Source organism: Melospiza georgiana, chromosome 4, assembly GCF_028018845.1.
Source record: "Melospiza georgiana isolate bMelGeo1 chromosome 4, bMelGeo1.pri, whole genome shotgun sequence".
In the NCBI taxonomy this organism is placed as follows: Eukaryota; Metazoa; Chordata; class Aves; order Passeriformes; family Passerellidae; genus Melospiza; species Melospiza georgiana.
In genome coordinates, this window is record NC_080433.1 from 74,526,393 (window position 1) to 74,547,146 (window position 20,754).

At 41.8% G+C, this 20,754-nt stretch overlaps 1 protein-coding gene across 9 annotated transcripts in view; it reads left to right on the plus strand.

The window, feature by feature from the left end:
* The window catches only part of SOX5 (SRY-box transcription factor 5), a 597,965-nt gene that overhangs the window by 220,078 nt on the left and 357,133 nt on the right, over positions 1-20,754 (plus strand). Inside the window, exon 4 of one of the 9 annotated variants that reach the window (XM_058022194.1) lies at positions 1,109-1,238. The exons of 7 other annotated variants lie outside the window; for them this stretch is intronic. The gene's annotated coding sequence lies outside the window, so the exon portion shown is untranslated. Of the gene's footprint in view, positions 1-1,108; positions 1,239-13,000; positions 13,091-20,754 lie in introns of all 9 variants that reach the window. One more of the 9 variants, XM_058022195.1, reaches the window with a different exon arrangement.

Consider the following 20,754-nt stretch of genomic DNA (forward strand, 5'->3'; position numbering starts at 1 on the left):
TTCTACCTGTTTTGTTTTTCCTTATCTCTCAATGATATCTGGAGATGTGACATAATGGCTCTATGAACTTAGACAAAAGAAAAAGATTTATGGATTTTGTTGTTGCTGTTTAAAGAAGAAGCTAGTGATGTTTCTGCTTACAAAACATTTTATTTTAAAGTTCCACAAGTTTAGATGTCAGGCTAAGGTTTAGCATTACCACTTGTGTGGTAGTTGGAGAGTGGGAGAATGCTAATTTAACTTAATGTGCAGAAAAGCAAGGTGTAGTTACTGCTGTGCTGCTAGATTTGAATGAGCAAAAGCCAATATTATATATTATATATTATATATTATATATTATATATTATATATTATATATTATATATTATATATTATATATTATATATTATATATTATATATTATATATTATATATTATATATTATACATTATATATTATATATTATATATTATATATTATATATTAATGTTCTTTATTAATATTCTTTATTCTTTATTATATATTTATTATATATCATAGAATATAGAATATATATTATAGAATATATATTATATATGAGTATTTTGGCACTTTACTCTTTTCAAGTGGCCCCTCTCCCTAAATATCTCCTACCTCCTTCCCATCTTTGTTCTCTCCCAGAGCACATTCTCTGCATCTCCAGACTCTATGATATGAGGAGAATGCACGGAGCTCTCACTTGCACTCAGATGAAAGACCTGATTTGTTAATTTGAGCTCTTTTTAAAAACAAGACCTAAATTAACTATTATCTTAATCAGCAATAAAATACATTCTTTCAATTACTTGTTTCGCTGACTTATTAAGAGAACTCTAAATAGTTTCAGCGAGTATTGTTGTAATTGTTTCCTCCTTTGATTTTCATTTCCTCAGTTGTCATCATCTCCTGGCAGCGGCGGCAGCTGTAGAGCAGATCTTTCAGCAGCCTTGTTAATTGTGGAGAAATTAATCTGATTTCAAGCCCTTTATTGATACAGGGATTGGTGTGCCTTAATGTGCCTGCTCACCCCTCACAGCCGTTTCTTCCCATGCCAGCCCAATGTGCAGGTTGGGTCATTATCTCCCCTGGTTAATTGCTGTGTCCCTCTCAGGTGCACTGCCTTCCTCCATGGAGATACAGAAACTTGTCTGAAGCAGCTCCCATGTCTGTAAGAAACATTGGTTTTCAGCCAGCCTGTGTTCCTGTTATTCACTTCCATTCTGTGCATGCAAGAGGAGACTGTAAGTTATATTTATGTGTAATTCCATGGAGCTGTTGCTCTTGTCTTGTGCAGTCACCTACTGCCATAAATCAGGAGGTATCCTCAGGAGGAGCTGGGATACCACTCCCGTGGCCCTGAAATACTGCCCAGCCAAATGGTGGCACCAAAATAGCCCTGAGGTTTTCCCCTTGAGAAGCTCTCAGGTGAGCTGAAACTGCACAATGCCCAGTGTTCATGTTGTGCTGGCTGTGTTTCCTGAGAGGAAAGATAAGACCCCATTGTGGAATAAAAAAAATTAAGAAATTATATATTAAACAGTCTTTTGTAATAAGGGAAAAAGATATTATTATAGATTTCCATAACTCTACAAACAATACTGAAAAACAGTTTTTTCTGCAGCTATTCATATTGGCATATTGGCCAATGCTATTGGCATATTCCAAATTAGAGGGTTATTGTTATGCAATCTGAGTATTAATATGAGATGCATACAACTGAGCAGCAGATTCTTTTTGTAATCCTGTTTGTGATCTTTACAGCTTTTGTAGTGCCACAAATTAATTTTAGCATGGTATCTCAATTTCCAGACTGTCATCTGCCTACCTTAATTGCTCTGCCTGCTATAAAATGTTACCTGTTCCTGTTGTCTGCAGCAGCTCTCTGGTGAAGAGCAGCACCCTCTCCTCATCTTTGTGCCATGATAACTTCCACACCATCCTGGGAATGCTCTGCATTTCTTTGGGATGAGCAGTGACAGATAAGGATAGCATGGCACCATTTTAATGATGACAAAACATCAGGTTTTACTGTCTGTGAGAGCACCAGTGGCGGAGGCAGGCACAGCTTGCCCAGCTGGGGTGGGGTTTGGGTCAGGTTGTGGAAGGAAGTTCAGATGGAAGCTGTGCTCTCTGCACGTGTATCTGCCAGAGGTGTGCAGAGCTCTGCTGTGGGGAGGAGCTGGAGAGCCCTGCACTCTCTGGGTGATGGCTGGGGTGGGATTTGTGTTCCTGTTCTTCAGAGCCCTTGTTCAGGGGCTGGTGGGTGAATGGGAGATGAGGGATGAGTGTTTTCTCCCTCTCTTGCTGTTACCTGAAGTCAGGCAGCTGGGGGACAAATTTCACACGCAGTTCAGGGTTGTGAGTACTTCAAAAATGAAAGTTTTAACAATGGCTTTATTTGCAGAGTTGCTCTTTATCTTGTTGTTTGAAATGCAAACAGCAACATGAGGAAAAAAAATCAAAAACATCCAGCAGAAATGCTGTTTGGGATTCATAAATAAGTTTGTTTATTAAATAAATGAAAATCTCCATGAAAATCTCAGACTCAAATCCCATCAGAACAGACTTAGCCTTTCAGCCCTATGAGACAGACAAATTCAGTATCATGCAGTTTAAAACCAGCATTTCTTCTGAGTGAGAGTTATAAAATCAGCATCCCATCTTTCATTCATTGGCATCAGCCTGCTTGATGCTTTATTTTAACAGTGATTATTTTTATTTGGGAGACTATCAGCTCTTCCTCACACTAGCTCAGTTTTTTTTCAGCGCTTGTATATGTGCTATATATATTTGCAAAAGACCTCACATTTGTTCAGATGAGAAGATAGGTCATAGAATTGAATGATAGAGACAAAAGATGAGACCAGCTGGAAATTCATTCGTATTGTGAAATGCAGCCTTTTGCCAGTGCCTAGTGGTTTAAGCTCTGTGTATAAACTTAAACCAAAGCACAGAACTGGAGAACAACCCCTGTGCAGTCACTGCGCTGAAATGGCATTTTCCTGCAAGCCCTGAATTTTTTATCTCAGTGCTTTTAGCAGTGTAGGTGTGTCTACAGCCTTATGCATATGGAGACTTGCTTGTAGAAAAATATTCTGAAATTATAGTATAAAGGGCAATCCTGGAGTATTGAACTTGCAGTTCAATGTGGGTGAGACCACATGCACACCTGCATGCTCATGCCAAGGCTTAAGGTTCCTTTCAAAGAGTGGAGGGCTTGGGCTCCATAAATGTTTTCAGTGATGTGTTTTTGGTGACAATACTCCAGATCTTGCTGAGGATGATTCTTCTCTTTGCCTCAGCTTCCAGGGACCTTGAGTTCTTCCCTGGACTGACAGAAAACATTCCTGCTCTCATGTTTATGGTGCTGTAAGGTGGCAGAAATGAGGAGGCCTTCTGGTGTGATACTGAAATGTCATTTTTGTCCCAAGTATCATATCTCTCATTGGTCCAGGAAATCTCTTTCAGGTGGTTAAGCTAAGCTAATAATTAAAACTTGTTTTTCCTGAATACAGGTATGTACATGAAGCATTTTCCCTGCTTTAGGTGCTGGATTTCTTGGATGCTTTCTCTGCATTCATTGAAGGGGTAATTGACTGAAACTTGTCACTAAATTGGTAATTGTCACTGAAAGTTTCAGATTGTCAGTTAGACAGAGCCAGGAAAGTCCTTCAGATTCTTCATCTTGAGTGTTTGTATTTTTCCTACCTTCTAGCTGCCATATATGTATTACAAGGCAAAGAGTCTAAAACAAGCCTTCAAATAGTTAGTTCTCTTTTTCAGATAGTAAATTGTGTGTCTTATTTCAGCCACTTTTTCACTAATTCTATGTAAAACCAGAGTTTTCATTAAATCTGTGTAAAACCAGAGCTGCATCCAGCATGTCCACTCAGACAACATCCCTGAGCAGAGGCAAGGTGCTGCTTTGTGACTAATCCATTCTCTGCAGGGTTTGGGAAAGAGTAGAAGCCAAAATTCTCAGAGACTTTGAAGCTCCTGGAGCACATGAGGAGTTTGCAACTTCTCTGTAAGGCTGATTTACCCGTAGTGGCCTATGCTAATGCATTGCTCCTTCCTTGCACACGCCTGCTTCGTGTCTCTGCGGAACACTGGGAAAATTGGAAATATCTTTGAAGGGATCACGAGGGCTGCCAGATGATATCAGATGAGTCAGAGGTCTGTTACTTAAAAGGAATCCTGCAGGACTCCTGTTTCACTGGTTTCCATTCTCCTCTGGTCTCCACTGGAGACTAATGGACTAATTGGGCTAAAATATTACTCAAATGAAGCTGCTGCCCTTTCCTAAACTAAAAGGGGTTACTGAGCCACTGTTGTAATTTAGTTATTCAACAGAGAAGAAATGAAGAATAAATTAGTTATAAATATGCGTGGGATGGCTTTTTAATATACAGTCTGCTCAGTGTTATTTTGCAGTAGGTGCTCTGCTGAAAACAGACAAACTTTGTGAGATGGAGCTGGTGCAAAGAACGGAGCTGGTGCAAAGAACTGAGCTGGGATCTGCATGACAAAGCCTCCATGGCTTTGGGCTTCTCCCACCAGTGCTGTCCTGCTTGTGCCAAAGTCAGGAGTAATTTTCACCTTTAATTTTATTATTGGGCTTAGGTTTTTGAGCACCCAGATTTAGTTTTGTCTGTACTGGGGAGGTCTTGTGTGTTTATCTAAGTGTGTGGGATGCACCAGATAAGACTCTACAGGGTGATTCTGTGAGCACAAATCTGCTGGTACTGCTGACAGAAAATACTCTGGATGTTGTCTGCCAGAACTCTGCTGGGAAAATGAGGGGTGGGGGAAAGTGTCACAGGAGCTGAATTAACTCCCAGTGTCGGTGGGAAAGGAGAGAATTAAATCAACAAAGTGTTGAGCATCAGATTGCCAGGACCAGGCAGTAATCATCCATGACTTGTGAAGGAATTCAGATGGGAAATAGACACCCTAACAGACCATTTGGAGGAAACAGCAGCAAAGAATAGGGTTAGTAAACACAAAGATAAATATGTTATGTTGCAGAAGAGTTACTGTGGTTTGTGTAAACAGAAGTTGTGTTTCACAGATTGCTGCAGCTCTGCAGAGGAGTCAGGGAGAGATCCTGGTGTTATCTGCTCTGATTTGAGAAGGATTCAACAGGTCTCTGACCAAGGGCTGATGGAAAACTGACCTGTCATGAGATCAGGAGTGAGAGTCTCCATGGATAAATAACTGGCTAAAGGAAGGGAACAAAGGGCAGAAATGAACAGACAGTTCTGACAGCGTGAGGAGCCAGTGGTGCGGTTTCACAGGATGAGTGTGCTGCTAGGGTATCTGCTGCTCAACAGATACCATCAATGATCAGAGAAAGGAGAATTTATAAAAGGTTGCAGCTTCTAACAGGTTATTCAAGGAGTTGAAACCAAAACAGATTGCAGAGAAGGATCTCGCTGAAACCAAGACAGATTGCCTAGAAGCATCTCACATTAGTGAGTGACTGGTTGGAAAAATTAATGGCAGGTAAAAATCTGTGTGTATAAATTGTGAAGTAATGCATATGGGGGGAAATAATTCTAATTTTGCATACAGGGTGGTGAGCTGTAAACTAGTTTTCTTCTCAAGAGTGTCAGTTCACTGTGTAGTACCAATGAACAAAACAAGCAGCATGCTAAGAGTTATTAGGAAAGGAGCAGTGAACAGTGTTATTGTGTTTACATAATTATTATGTCCATTAGTGCTGTCTCTGTGATCCACACATGGGAGGCTGTGCTCCTTTCTGGTAGCTCCCTCCCCTGCTCTATCTCCACAACAGAAAAGATGTGAAAGAATTCCAAGGACACCAACATAACCCACTTATTTGTTTGGAAGATAGGAGGTTTCAGACATAATGACACATGCAATTTCAAAGTTAAATGAAGTATTTTGGTGTTCTAATAATAGCCACAGCCAAGAAATGTGAACAAATGAAGGTTTAGATCCAAGAGTTTGTAGAGAACCAGAGAGAAATGACCAGAAGATCTAAAAGAGATCTAAGCTGAGAAATGCCAGGTATAAGTTAAAATAGCTCATTAAAAACATCTATGTTAATAGGACCTTTCATCACCTAACTGAAAGTGTCTTTTATATTTTACCTAGTCATTAACTCATTGTTCATGGTTCTGCTTCTGGTGTAATGGGGGCTTTTAACAGGTTCTTTTCTGAAGGGAATATCATTTTTGCTTTGTTCACATGGTAATGCAGGATAATATAGATTCCCATAATCTTGTTAATGTATTGTCATATTTGAAAGGCAAGATGTTGAAACTGTGTATGAAAATATAAGAATGGAAGGATCTTTGCCATGTTGGCATGCAATGAAACTTATTTTCCATCCCTCAGTTCCTAGACTCTAATTGGAGAGAGCTCCAGAGACTCTACACATGCAGAATAGTTGATTCTTGAGACAGGTCTCAAGCTGAGAGAAGAAATTATGTTCAGAAATACTTTTCAAGGAGTAAAATACACAGATTATTTTAATTCTTAGGTAAGATATATGGTGGGGTCTCAACTGCATGGCTGTAAGTTATTTTGCAAAATGTATTAGACATTTTTTACTCTAATGGCACTGATATAATGTTATTTTTGGTCTTGTTATCATTTTGGTGTTGTCATTTTTGAACTGCAGTTTGAAGAAAAGGAAAGCAATGGCACAAATAATTAGTGAAAGCAGAAGGAGAAATACCCTCCCCCAAATACCCCACCAAAAAACCCCTAAGAGCAACATCTCTGTGGACAAAACTCTTGTCAGTGCTGATAATGCAAGAAATACTTGGAAGAGAGAGTGGAAAAAGCTGGGAGTGCAGCTGTCTGTAATTAATTGAAGGAATGCTATAATCACTGTTATTAGCACAACTCAGACAATAGTTTTGGCAAATATTTTTGTAGCAAGTTAAATCATCAATGAAGATGATAAGGCCCAGCATGAGTGTGCTGGGGATGATCAAAGGCAGCAGTGGGCAGAGGGTGACAGGCACACACCCACAGCAGAAACCTGCCAAAACCCCTCATTCCCCCTCTCCTGCACGGCATTCCTGCTCCTTCAGGTAAAAAATCCACCAAGGACACCAATACAACCCACTGAGGAAACGTGGGCCTTAATTCTGTATTCTGTCCTGACCAAATTGTGGCACTGCACAGGGCAGAAGACGGAGCTCCTGCTCTGCTCCAGCCCCTCCTGTGCCACAATTTCCTGTGGGGGTCAGTGCTTCAGGGGGCATGGAGGTGTTCAAAGTGTTTGCTCAGTCCTTGCCAGTGGATTACAACTCTCAGACTGCTCAGCTGGGTGTTTTTAATGCATGTAATATACCTGAAATACAGCCAGAAAAGCTGTATTAATGTTATACACCTGATGTACAGCCTGAAGAGCTGCATTAATGTATATTAAATACCTGATGTACAGCCAGAAAAGTACCAGCAGCTTATAGCTAGAGCAGCACTTGCTGAGCTTCAGCAGGAGCTGTATGTTATATACCTAATGTACAGCCAGAAAAGCTGTATTATGTATGTTACGTAGCTGATGTGCAGGCAGAAAAGCTGTATTTATGTATGTTATAGCTGTATTATGTATGTTATAGCTGTATTATGTATGTTATAGCTGTATTATGTATGTTATAGCTGTATTAATGCATGTTATAGCTGTATTAATGTATGTTATAGCTGTATTATGTATGTTATAGCTGTATTATGTATGTTATAGTTGTATTAATGCATGTTCTAGCTGTATTATGTATGTTATAGCTGTATTAATGTATGTTATAGCTGTATTATGTATGTTATAATTGTATTATGCATGTTATAGCTGTATTAATGTATGTTATAGCTGTATTATGTATGTTATAGTTGTATTAATGTATGTTATAGCTGTATTAATGTATGTTATAGCTGTGTTATGTATGTTATAATTGTATTATGCATGTTATAGCTGTATTACGTATGTTATAGCTGTATTATGTATGTTATAGTTGTATTAATGCGTGTTGTCGCTGTATTAATGCATGTTATAATTGTATTAATGTAAGGTATAGCTGTACTATGTATGTTATGCTATACACCTGATGCACAGCCAGAAAAGCACCCACAGCCTCTGTGGCTGGTGCAGCCCTGGCTGAGCTCCAGCAGGAGCAGGGCAGGCAGTGCAGAGTGCCCCATCCCAGGGCTCCCAGGTGCGGGCAGCGCCAAGGGTCCTTCCTCACCCTCCTCCTCCTCGCTGCTCCTGCTGCAGGCTGGTCCCGGCCCGGGAGCGGGCAGCAGCTCCAGCTGCGTGGCATTTCAGGGTTTCCATAGCGATGGGCAGCGGCCACGGCCACCTTCCTCTCTTTAATTAAAGAGCAGATGCAGGGAAAGCTGATCTCTCCTGACCCTCTTTAAGCTGACATCAACACGCTAATTGTTCTCAGCGCTGGCCTCCCCCCAGCAGGGCAGCTCTGTCCTTTGTTCCCATCAAGGTCTTGCCTCTGTTTAGGGTAGAGAAGCAGGAACTTCTTCCAGAATCTCCTTGCGGGGACTCTTTCAAGTAGTGGCTGCTTCACAGCAACTAAAATCTCATTTCTCCATTAGCAAGGTGGGTACAGAGGGATGAATGCTCCTCCCTAAGACAGGAAACTTCTGGCAGCACTAGAACTCCTGTTTGTCTGTCACAGAAAATAATTGGGCTTTCTCTAGGTGTTTAAATGCATAAAATATTTTATAAAGAAAAAGTGCTGCTGGAGCAGTCAGTCTTCATCAGCAATTGCTCTGCACCAGTGTCAGAGATTGTTATGGCTTTTCTGTGGGGATTGAAATTGCACATGGTATTCATATTAATGATAGGCAAAAAAAAATACATTATTTAATGGCTTCTGCTGTATTATTTGCCCTTTTTGTTTAGCTTCAGGCTAGAGTCAATAGGCAATTTAGCTCAAGAAAAATAGTCACCAAACAAGAAAAAGGATATTATTCATCCCATGCAGATGTAAGCAGCACGAAAAGAGTGTCAGATACCAAAATCAGACTTGCAGAATGCACATCACATAAGTTAACTGGTGATTGCCACTGGATGTCCTCATTGCTGAAGTGTAGAGTTCAGCTACAAGATCCTAAAGATCATCAGTGACAAGAACCCTTGAAATGCAGGAGGCTATTCAGGCTGTTTGTACAGGGAGGTGGAAGGGCTGATATCCTTTGTTGTTATTGTCTCCTTTATCTCTGGGCTTGCTTGAGTTGGAGCAAGATCTCATTTTCATGATAGCTTTACAAGGCAGGAGGTAATTTATACATACGAAACACATCCTTCTAACACATCCACAACACTCAAAAAAAATAATTACTTCAGCTGTAGAGCCAAGCTATCTGATGAAACAAGATTTACATTTGGGCTCATGAATTGCTTTGTATAGAGTGCACATGACTTCTTCCCATAGCATTTTGTCTTTTGGAGTGTAAAAGAGAAGCACAGAATTTCTCGGTTGGTCCAAGAAGTCCAGATCACTCTGTTGGTCATGTAAATACTCTTTCTATGGCAGTTCTTGGTGTTTGTTGTCTAAGAGGAGCAAAAAACCATAGAAGAAGCTGCTGAATATTGTACTGGCCCCTGGAAGGAAAGAAGGAAGAAATAAAACCATTTTTTTCCTGTTATCTACAACCTCAACTGAGAATTGAGGTTGAATAGTGAAACACTGACTGAGCCTACCCCAAGCCACTGTTCTGTTACCTGTAAGGGATGTGGTCTCTATGAAAATCCCCCAGTTCTGTGGCCTCAGTAAGCGTTTAAAACAAGCCCAGATATTCCTTCCTGTGAAACAGGAAAGAGTGCAGAGCAGTGCTGAGCTGCCCAGGGGCAGCCCTGGTGAGCCTCCCTGCAGTTTCTGGGTTCCAGGGTGTGGGACTGTGCTCTGCTGCATCGTGAGGATGGAATGAAGGTGTGAAGCTCACAGCTGAATGTCAACATCCCACAAGCGCTCCTTAATGCATTATGCTCCCACTTTAATTTGTCTGTAGGCATCTGAATTTTCCTTATCAAGTGAGGGAAGGCTGACAGGCACAGCCCAAAGTGCATGTTGGCCTTCTATTCAATTTAGGCAGTGTGGGGCTGCCTTCCTGCAGAACCAGGAGTCTGGTTTGTTTGACTGCAGCTTAAAAATGGCAGACTATTCATTTAAACCCAAGTGCTAATAATAACACTGATGTAGAAAGAGCTTTAATAATCTCAAACAATGGTGATTTGTGACTTCATTTCTGCCAGGAGCAGGGCTGCAGAGGGGAGTGCTGTGCCCTGTAATAAATGGCAGTGTGAGATCCAGCTTAAGCCAGGACTAAGTGCTCAGTACATCAGATTCTTCTGTCTTCATTTCAGCTCATCCACAGTCAGCCTTTTCTGCAGAAAACCTACCTGAAAGGGCCAGATTTCTTCTAGGGAGGGCCTCTGCATGCTCCTGAGCTTTTCTTGCAAGTTATTTGATGTTTGCTCCATTATGGCAGCGATTTTAGCAATATTTTGCAATGAAAATTACTTGAGCAGATTAGTAATTGGCCCACCCATTTCCTCAGCATCAGGAGGCCAATTTCCCTCAGAGAACTGTCAACTGCAAAGCCACAATGCTTGTGAATTTCTCCAAAGTTGCATGTTTGGTTGTGTTTATTTCCTTTGTCTCTAAATACTGGTTTGGTATTTCCTTTGATATTGACAAGTTGTTGACAACACACCAAAGAAATTGGATATACTGTCTATACCAGGACCCCTGGTTTTTAAGCATTTTTTTAAGATCATTGTCATTAAACATTTGATTTTTTTATGTGCAAAGGTCCTGGAGCCAAGCTCTTTAATATAATACATTCCTATATCTGAAAACCACAAAGAATCTGTCCGGCCCCCTAGCAATGATACAAAGGGTCCTACAGGAGGTTCAGAAGGTTGTTTGCCACTCTGTATTAATATAGGAATGGCTGCTTATATAAGCCAGAAGTTCTTGTGAACTTTTTAAAAACCAGACATTTTCAGTATTTGAAATGGAATTTGGTTTCATCCAACACTTTCCTGGTATAATACGGATTTCTAATGAAAGCATAGAGATCTAAAAGGGAGTCTGCAAAGCTGAGCAGGAGGAACACACTCCCCTTGTGTGTCACAATGCATTATCCTGTCCCTAGTCCTCAGAATGGAAGCAGTTTTATTAAGGCTCTGTGCCAAACATGAGGGGCACTGCTCTGAACAACTGCTGGACTTTGCCTGGGCAGGGCTGATGTGGTGTGGGATGGATGGATGGATGGATGGATGGATGGATGGATGGATGGATGGATGGATGGATGGATGGATGGATGGATGGATGGAGCTGGGATGGATGGATGGATGGAGCTGGGATGGATGGATGGATGGAGCTGGGATGGATGGATGGATGGATGGATGGATGGATGGATGGATGGATGGATGGATGGATGGATGGATGATGGATGGATGGATGATGGATGGATGGATGGATGGATGGATGGATGGATGGATGGAGCTGGGACGGATGGATGGATGGAGCTGGGATGGATGGATGGATGGATGGATGGATGGATGGATGGATGGATGGATGGATGGATGGATGATGGATGGATGGATGGATGGATGGATGGATGGATGGATGGATGGAGCTGGGATGGATGGATGGATGGATGGATGGAGCTGGGATTGATGGATGGATGGATGGATGGATGGATGGATGGATGGATGGATGGATGGATGGAGCTGGGATGGATGGATGGAGCTGGGATGGATGGATGGATGGATGGATGGATGGATGGATGGATGGATGGATGGAGCTGGGATGGATGGGTGGATGGGTGGATGGATGATGGATGGAGCTGGGATGGATGGATGGATGGATGGATGGATGGATGGATGGATGGATGGATGGATGGATGGAGGGATGGATGGATGGAGGGATGGATGGAGCTGGGTGGAGCTGGGATGGATGGATGGAGGGATTTGCTGCCCTCCAGTAGCTGCTGGCAGTGGGGATCCCAGGGAGGAAGCAGGCATTGCACAAGGACGTGCTGAAAAGACAGAAGCCCGTAAAGCTGCAAGGGTTGTTTTGTGAAATGCCTGTGAGTGGCCAAATGGGACAATAGCAACGCTGCTAATTCATTTAATTAATATGTAATTTACTTGGAGTTGTGTTCATTCTAGTCTGTCTTTCTTCAGAAAGATGTTTTCTGCTGTGGTGAGGCTGTGATTCATTTCCATTTCACTACTTTCATTTTCATGGTCTTTTTGTTAATTGTCAGAGCCTGTTTGATGATTACAGTGGCTAGTAAATGCATTGCTAAATTATGGTCATGAACAACAATGGGAAAAAAGACCCATTCATGTAGGGGTTTTTTTTCTTTCTTTTCCTTTTTTTTCTTTTTTTTTTTCCAAGCCATAGACTGTGGTCTGCTCCCTAGCAAAAACAAACAATGTAGTATTTCTCCTGCCCCGCTGCTTTGCTGCTTTCTTGTTTTTCTCTTTCATATATTTTTTCATGGGGTTCTATGTGTTTGCTGTGTGCCAATCTGGAATGGAAAGGAGGAAGCAGAGCAGAAGTTGGAGTTCATTGGATCTCTGATGGTGCAGGGGCATCCAGGAATCCTGGTGGAACACAAACCCCTGGAGCATCCCATTTCTGCTGGGGTGATGCTCAGAGGAGGTTCCCACAAGGAACCTGTCCAGCTAGGACATTAACTAACAGATAATGAATTAATAATTAATTCTGCAGCAGAAAGGGAGGCCAAATTTCAAGGAAATGGAAGCACTACCCCTCTATATTGTGGTTGTTTTCAGTTAAGCTGTGCAGAAGGAAACAGGACTTGAGACTTTTGCCAGCTCGGTGTCACACTGGGCATTGCCACTGGAACTCTGCACGGAGGGTGATATTTGCACACAGGGCTTTACATTTTTCCTTGCTTTTGGTTCTGGTGTTTTGTTCTTGCTCCACAATGGCAGCTATGAAAGCTGCTCTCTTCGGTCTGTCTCTAATTTCAGTCTTCTTCCTTTTTCTTGCAGAATTGTGGCATTTTCAGCTTGAAATCATCTTCCCTTTAGAATTTATGAAAACTTCTTGCACAGACAGAGGTGGGAGATTATTTTTGGCTTGCAGTCAGAAGATGGCTTGGTGCTGTCCAGCCCGTGTGAGGGCTGTTTGATCAGCTAAACTGTGACACAGGAGCTTTCCCAATGCCATGGCTTTTCTCTTATAGACAGGGTCTGCATTGGTCTCAGTGTACTGGAATATTTATTTTGCCTGGTTCAGAAATGCTGTAATTTGAGAATAAATGTCCTGGTAGCAGTGGTTACATCACTTATTCTTGAAAGCAATACAATACTGGATAAATTTAAGATGTTCCAGCTGAGGAGTTGTGTTTGTAAATGAAATCTTTTGTGCTGTCCATTAAATGCAGCTCTGATTGACTCAGCTGAAGGGAGTGGTGCCCAACGTGTGTCATCCAGGCATTTGTCAGATATTTTAGTTCATTTCATTTCATACATCTTGAACTATGCAGGCAACCTTGTCATTGCAATTTTCACACCCTTTCTTTTTCTTTGTTCTATATGTCAGTGAAATCTTATCTCTGCAGTCTTCTGTCATAGGTTAATAGTCTGGAACAAACTTCATTTAAGACTCTTACATAGGAAAAATGGAGAGAGATTATAAAGCAAGTTGGTGGCCACAAGCACTGTTGGAGAGATGGTATCTCAGAGCCTCTGATAGATTTGAAATATCAACCACAAGTGTGGTGGAGGAGGAGAAGAGGCAGCCTCAAAGGATTGACTCACTCAGTTCAGGTGCTGCCTGAACCCTGGCACCTCCTCTCTCATCACAAAGTTCCAGTTTTCTATGGGCTTGCATGGATTTGCCTTTAAGGATGGGGAAAAACCCACAAAGGTCAGGCCTGGATTTGCATTCCTTCGGTGTTGTTGTTGTTATTGTACACAGAAATAAATCTACAGAGGTGTGCAGAGGCTCCTGGAAAATCTGAGACAAAGTTTTCTTGTTTCACAGTCTGACAAAAAGACCTGCACTTATTTTTCTTCAGTGCATCCTTTATTGACAGGTGCAGTTGCCTCTTTTATACAAGTGACTGTCTTGTTTACATGTTCCTCTATTTCCTCCATTTCCAACTGCAGTTTCTGTTTAAAATGTCTCAGAGCAGCTTTTAAAAGCTATTATTTTTGCAAAGAAAGGTAAACTGCTGGGAGACAAAAATGATGCAACAAAAAGGGAAGGTGCGGGGTAAACCCCAGCTGACCTAAAATCTGCTTTTTGCCTGAGAGAAGCCGAGTAACATTTCCCTCAGTCCCTTGCAGCACCTGCTTGATGCCCTCTCTGTTAAATCTGTGAAATTTGCTGTCCCTTTGATCCTGGGCTCAGTCCTGCAAAGAACAAACTTTGCTGGCCAGGATTCAGACCTTGAGGGGGCATTCTGCAATTAATGACTTTCCTACTGTTTCCTCTGGGACACTGCTGTTCTTTTTAACAGAGCGTCGTAACTCCCATCCATTCCCTTTGGTTTAATTGTTTGTGCTCAGCCAGTAATTATGGCACTGTGACTGACATCAGGTTCAGAAAGTGCAGCATGGTTTGGGGTTTTTTGTGAGGTGCACCATGGATCCTGGGCTCAGAGCAGGGGAATCCCTGGAGAATCCTTTCATTCAGACCCTGGCAGAAGAACATCGAATTTGGCCTTTTTTGCTTTACAAAAGTTCAGCAAAGTGGCTCTTGGATAATGCTTCACCAGAGACCCCAGCTGCCCAGTGGGCAGATGTTTACAGGTGCAGTTTGATAAGCAAATCAGGACTGTTTGCTGGTGACAGAATTGGCTTCCTGAAATGGGGCACACTATTCTCCCAAAGGAAAAGAGCTTGGGAACCACTGGTGGACACAAAGCCCAGATTTTTAAGCTGATCTTCACCTGCTGATGCTGGACCAGAGCAGTTCTTGGCTGGACGGTCCAGCTGTGGTGTGAGAGAGCAACATTTCCACCACAGCTGGGGTGTCTGTATCCTGAGTGCCCAAAACCTTTGGGAAGCACAACTTGATACCAGCTGGTCCCCTGGGTCAGGCCTGGCACAAAAGGAATGAATTTACCCTTCCATGGGATGGTTTTACCTTTTCTTTGTAAGATTTAATGAGAAATACCTCTGAGTTAACTGAGACCCTCTAATAGCAGCAGTAGCTCAGGTTTGCAATTTTAGCACTTAGCCAGGGTTGGATGAGTTTGCATCTTCAATACATAACACAAGAGAGCAGACCTGTGACAAGCAGAGCTTTTTCTTTAAAACCAGGCTGATACGAATCTTGTGGGAGTAGGATGCTGAGGTGAATTCTTGAGTATCTTGGGGAAGGAGATAAGTTTGAATGAAAGTCACTTCTTACCAGGATGTTTTGCAAAAACAGAAAGAATGACAGTCCAGGAGGATGGGTGATGTGCCAGAAGTGTTATTATCTGTATTCTTTGAGGAACTTGTTTGTTTTCTCTGATTGTGTGTTATTATCTGATCTCAGGAATTAAGGCTTCTCTGGTGCGGTGGGATTTTCAGAACATAACCAAGATTCATTGGGTGCTGCAGAAGAAAAATATTTTTGAAGTTGTCAAACACTTCCTGCTCTAAGACTGTAAAGTGTTGAATATCTGCCTTAGGCAGATTTATTGATTTATTTAAAGTTACTGTTCCCCAGACATCTGCTTTGGTCACTCAATTGTAGAGAAGATGCTGGGCAAGGTGGACCTTTGGTCTGACCTCACACTCTTATTCTTGTTTGCTTGCTTTTCTTATGTTGAATAATGTGAGAGAAAATAATTGGTTCATCCATTTGAAAAACAAAACAAAAACCCTAAACAAACAAACAAAAAAATTGGTGGGCTTTTTATGAATAGTCTTAATATTCCACAGCAGTGAGGCAAAGACAGAATGTCCCAAGTGATTGACTCTGATTTTCCATGACTTTTGCAGCATGTGCCCATACCTGTCTACTTCAAGTGCTTGTGAGATAAGCTGAGGAAGAGGTGTGAGAATAAAAGGAAAGATTTAGTCTGGACAGGGAAGATTGGGAGTTAATACTGGTAGGCAGGAAGGGTGGGACTGAACTGGAAGAAAAGTGGAGGAAAAATAAAATAGGAAGGATTCAGGGCAAAGGGCAGAAAAATTACTTTTTATTCTGGCCATGGGATGGATGCCCTTTTGCTGGCATCAGATGTCTCTGAGACTTTGGTGGAAGGTTCACTGTGTAAGACCTACACAGACACAAGTTGATTTTTGCCCTTGGTTACTGTCATTAGCAGAAAGGTGCTGGAGGTCCTGAGCCAGGTGACAAAGGTGTTGACAGTGCCATAAATGTGGTGGAACTGCTGCTTCCTCTGCCTTTTTGGGAAGTGCAGGAAATGGCATGCACAAATAGCCTTGCTTGCAAAGTCAAGCACTCTCATTCCATTGCTGTAATTTCATTTCAGGGCTCCCATATCTGTCCATAGGATGCAGTCTACAATTAGATGTTCAGTTTTTGTTCTACAGGGAACCTCACTGACCACACAGAATGAAGGTGGTAAAAAACGAGCAGCTGTTCAATCTTCCCTTATCCTTCCTGATTATTCCTCATGGTACAGGGTGCAGACTATACACACAAATCAATCACAAATCATTCTTGCTCTGGAGATACAATCCCTTACTTTTTCATAGGCTTTTCTTTGTGGAAGAGAACTTCACAAACTTTCTCTTCACTCAATGGGTGTGTTGGGGTCCTGAGAAAGGAGGGCATCCCATTTTCATAGATGGGAAACCAAGAAGCAGGAGTTTTGCTAACACGTTGAATCCAGGACATTTGGGGATACTAGTGGGGTTATAGCTGAGTTTATACATTCCTTTTAAATATTCCTGAGTTTATATATTCCTTTTCAGTAGTAAATATTATCTAGCACTTCTTCTGTTCAGAGTGAAGCCTGGAATGATGCCTGTGGCACCTGTGAGTGACAATGCAGAGCAGCAGGGCAGGTTTGTGTCCCCCACACAGAGTTAGGGACACCTGGGACAGACAGACTGAGGGACACCTGGGGAAGGTCACTGACCAAGGGCACCTCACACCCTGTGGCAGGGAAGGAGATCCAGGCTGCCCGAGCAGGATCCACCTCCTGGCTGCTGGTGGGAGCTTCTGTTCCCTTCCCTCCATCCCTCACCTCGCTCCCAGCACACCGTCAGAGCCTGCAGAAAGCAGCCAAAGGCACATTGTCACTGACAGTCCTTGTTGCTCCAGGAGACTGGTTCTGGGCAGTGGGGCAGGGATCTTGTGGAAGAAATCATCTGGGATTATTTTATTGTTATTGCAGTTGATCTGCATGGTGGGGCTAAACAAAGGTGGTGTAGGTAATTGTTATTCTTTGTGCCCTAACCTCTGAGTAACAGATTTTGCAGCCTTTCTAGCATTTTGTGGGGGTATTATTCTGTCTTCTCAAACTACACGCAGTGGTTACAACAAAATCTTCTTCCTTTCATCTTCACCTTCCCTTCCTTGGCCTTACCATGAATACCAGGTTATCTTTTTATTATTTTTTCCTTTTCTACTTTTTACAGCTCTAGTAGAGACATTTCAATGTCCTGTAATTTATTCTCTCTCTAAATGCCAATTTTCTTGCTGCTGCTGATTTGCTTTCAGATATAATGCCTAGAGCAGGCTGTCAGCCATTCTGAAGGTATTTGATTCCTCCATCTCAATATCACACCAGCCAAGTCTGGCTGGAAGGACAGGGGAAAGCTAAATTGTTCTCATAAAAAAGAAAACATAGCACTAATATATCTTTATACTTATGTGCAGGTACCCCCTTTGTGTTATTAAGGGGACTCATGATCTCGTGTGTTTTCTCTACAGGGGATCACATTAATTTATATTTTAAGGTCTGCTGTAATAGATGCTTTCCAGAAGCCTAAAAGTGAGTCCAAAAGTTCTTTGGATGCTATCAAACCAGGAATAAGCAGGGCATTGTATTATCCAGTTGCAAAGCAGGACCTCAGGATTGAAAGCATGAATTTTAAAGCTGTGTGTAGGAATTAGATGCTGCCACCCTTGTGGAGCTGGCATGATTTCAGTGCCAGGGAGCATTTTCATCAAGCACTGCTGAACACCTGGCTGAGACAGAGGTCAGGGATGTAGATATGTTCTGTGCACTCAAACATTCAAGTCCTCAGACACAAATTATAAATTATTTGCTGTAACTGAGCAGGCTGAGCCAGTGTCCTGTCAGAGTTGTTGCTGGTCCCTGTGTGGGTGCCCATCCCCACAGCTCTGTAATGAACCTTGGTGGAGTAAAAGCAGTTTAAACTGAGCTTCGTTACCTTCTAATTGTGGAGGGCTGAAATTCATGTTGTTCTAGCTTAGCTGCTGGGCTTTCATGCCCAAAAGCACTTCTGACACTCATAAATATAGTTTTCACTTCAGAAAATATGGTTTGGTTGGTTTTTTTTTTTTTTTTAATTTAGAATTTAACTTTCTTCCCTTATCACTGTGTATTATGCACGAGCGATTTTGAAGGTGTCTGTGTTCCATACTAACATTGTGCATGGAGACACTGAAAAAAAATCTTTCAATCAATTTGTGCCCCTATCTGTCTAGCCTGGTGGTGCTTGATATCCTCTTGGATTTTGCTCACTGTGTTTTCAAGCAAGTAATGGGTTATAGAAAAAGCTTTCAGACTCTGCATCCTGGTTTTTCTTCAAGAAACTTTTTCTTAAAGACTCTTTTTTTACATGTGGTTGTATATGTAACTAAAGCTATATTAAAAAAAGGGAAAGATGGCAGAATAATTGCATTAAATGGCATAGAAAACCTGGTTTATGATCAGCTTTCTTCTGACAGAGGGATTCCTGTGGTTTGGACTTGTCCCTTCAGCCTTTCAGCCTGGCAATGCAGTGACTCTGGGAATGCACAGCACCAGGATTTTAGGAAAATAGGCAACTCTTCTCTGTGGGGGCAGCTTATCTGCACTTTGATAGACAGAGCTGTGGGCTAGCACTAAGGGAACAAGGACAGGTGGCACCTTTTTAGCTAAATATTGCAAGATTCTTTCAATATTTTCAATCAGAATCTGAGAAAAAAAACGAAAACTTATATAGGAGACTTAGATTTCTGTTCCATGTATCCCTGTGTTTTCCTCCCCTCGTCCCTCTGGTTTTTGGTTGTTAGATGGAGCATTAATAAGCTTTTTGCAGGATCCAGATTAACTTACTGGAACTGAATACATCCTTCTCTGTAAAACATACTAGATTTAGTAAAAGTGTAGATCACAAAGGGATAGGTAATTAAGGCTTTGTCATGTGTTTTGGGGGTTCAGGAGACATTTCAAAGTCAACTTATCCACTAGGTAGTTAATAAAAGTCCTTATCATGTCTTAGAAAAAGGCCTAATATATAAACTCTGGAAATGGAACTTCCAAAGGTCCATCTTCTGAAGATAATGAGATACCATCTTGGTTTTTTATTGAGAAAAGTGAGCAATTGCAAGTAAAATACATTGGGAAAATATTTACCTAGCTGAGCAATTTTAAAGGCAGGTTCACAACATATATCCCAGTTAAATGCTGTGTTATCATGTGTTGGCAAAGTAGATTTTGTTTTTTGAATTCTTTCATTGCAGAGTCTTTCTTTTTTAAATGCACCTCCTTAACACTTTATGTTGGTTTTTTTAGAACACAGAAATGGTATTGACCAGCAGAAATTTCAGAAAATCCTTTTTGTGGCCTCTTAATTTGTTTTTGCAGTCTGACATAGGCTCCCATTTGCAGGCAGAAACCCTTGGCTACCAGCCTGTAGATGATGCTCACATCTACAATCAGATATTTAAGTTTTACTCTATTAAATAAGAATGTGCTAATGGCACTGACTCATTTCTGGGTCTGCACACAATCAGAATGTGGGGAGCGAATTTGCAAGTAACTTAATGCTATTTCTTTTCCACATGTCTGGAACCCATGAGTCAGTACTCCAACATTTTGCTGCTTGAGTGGAACATGCTATAGTTATTTTTTTATATTAACAATATGGTTCATCATTCTATAGAATTTTTTCCATCCAAAGATCTCATGTAGGTTTACCAGTTAAGTGAGTAATTTATTCTTGATGGATCTTAACACACCATTGGTTTCAGCCTGAATTAGACATTTGCCCTTTGATTCAGATGAACATTCACACTGGGGGAGGTTCTGAAAATGAAATCCATACTTATGGGATTTCCTGAAGTGGGTTGGGATTTGTGTTCTTGGTTGTTTTCCTTGTGAGCCAAAGAGCAGAATTTGGCGCCTGGCATCACACTGGCTGCTGGACATAACTGCTCCAGGGAGCCTCAGTGTCGCAATTCAGTTTATGTTAGATCCTGGTGGGGAAATGACACCCCAAAGCACCACCAAGCAGCCCTCAGTTTGCAGCCCCAGCAACAGTGGGATCTGCCTGGTGAGGCAGTGACGGGGTCTCTGGTGTGGAGATAATCCTGAGGTGTTGGAAAGTCTCTTTTTCCCAGCCCCGAGACCAAAGGAGGAGTCAGGATTCCTCAGCTCTGGTTCTCAAGGTTGTTTATTTGCTCCTATCCAATACATTGTCTGTCTGACCTGCTGAGGTCTGTCCAGCAGGTTGGGTTGTGGCACAGTCCCTGCTCTTGGGGTGGTGTTGGCTTTTTATACTAAGAACTGCGTGTGCTTTATTTACAATAATTTTCCAGTACCTATCACCTATGTTAGACAGTCTGTCTCTGCTCTGAA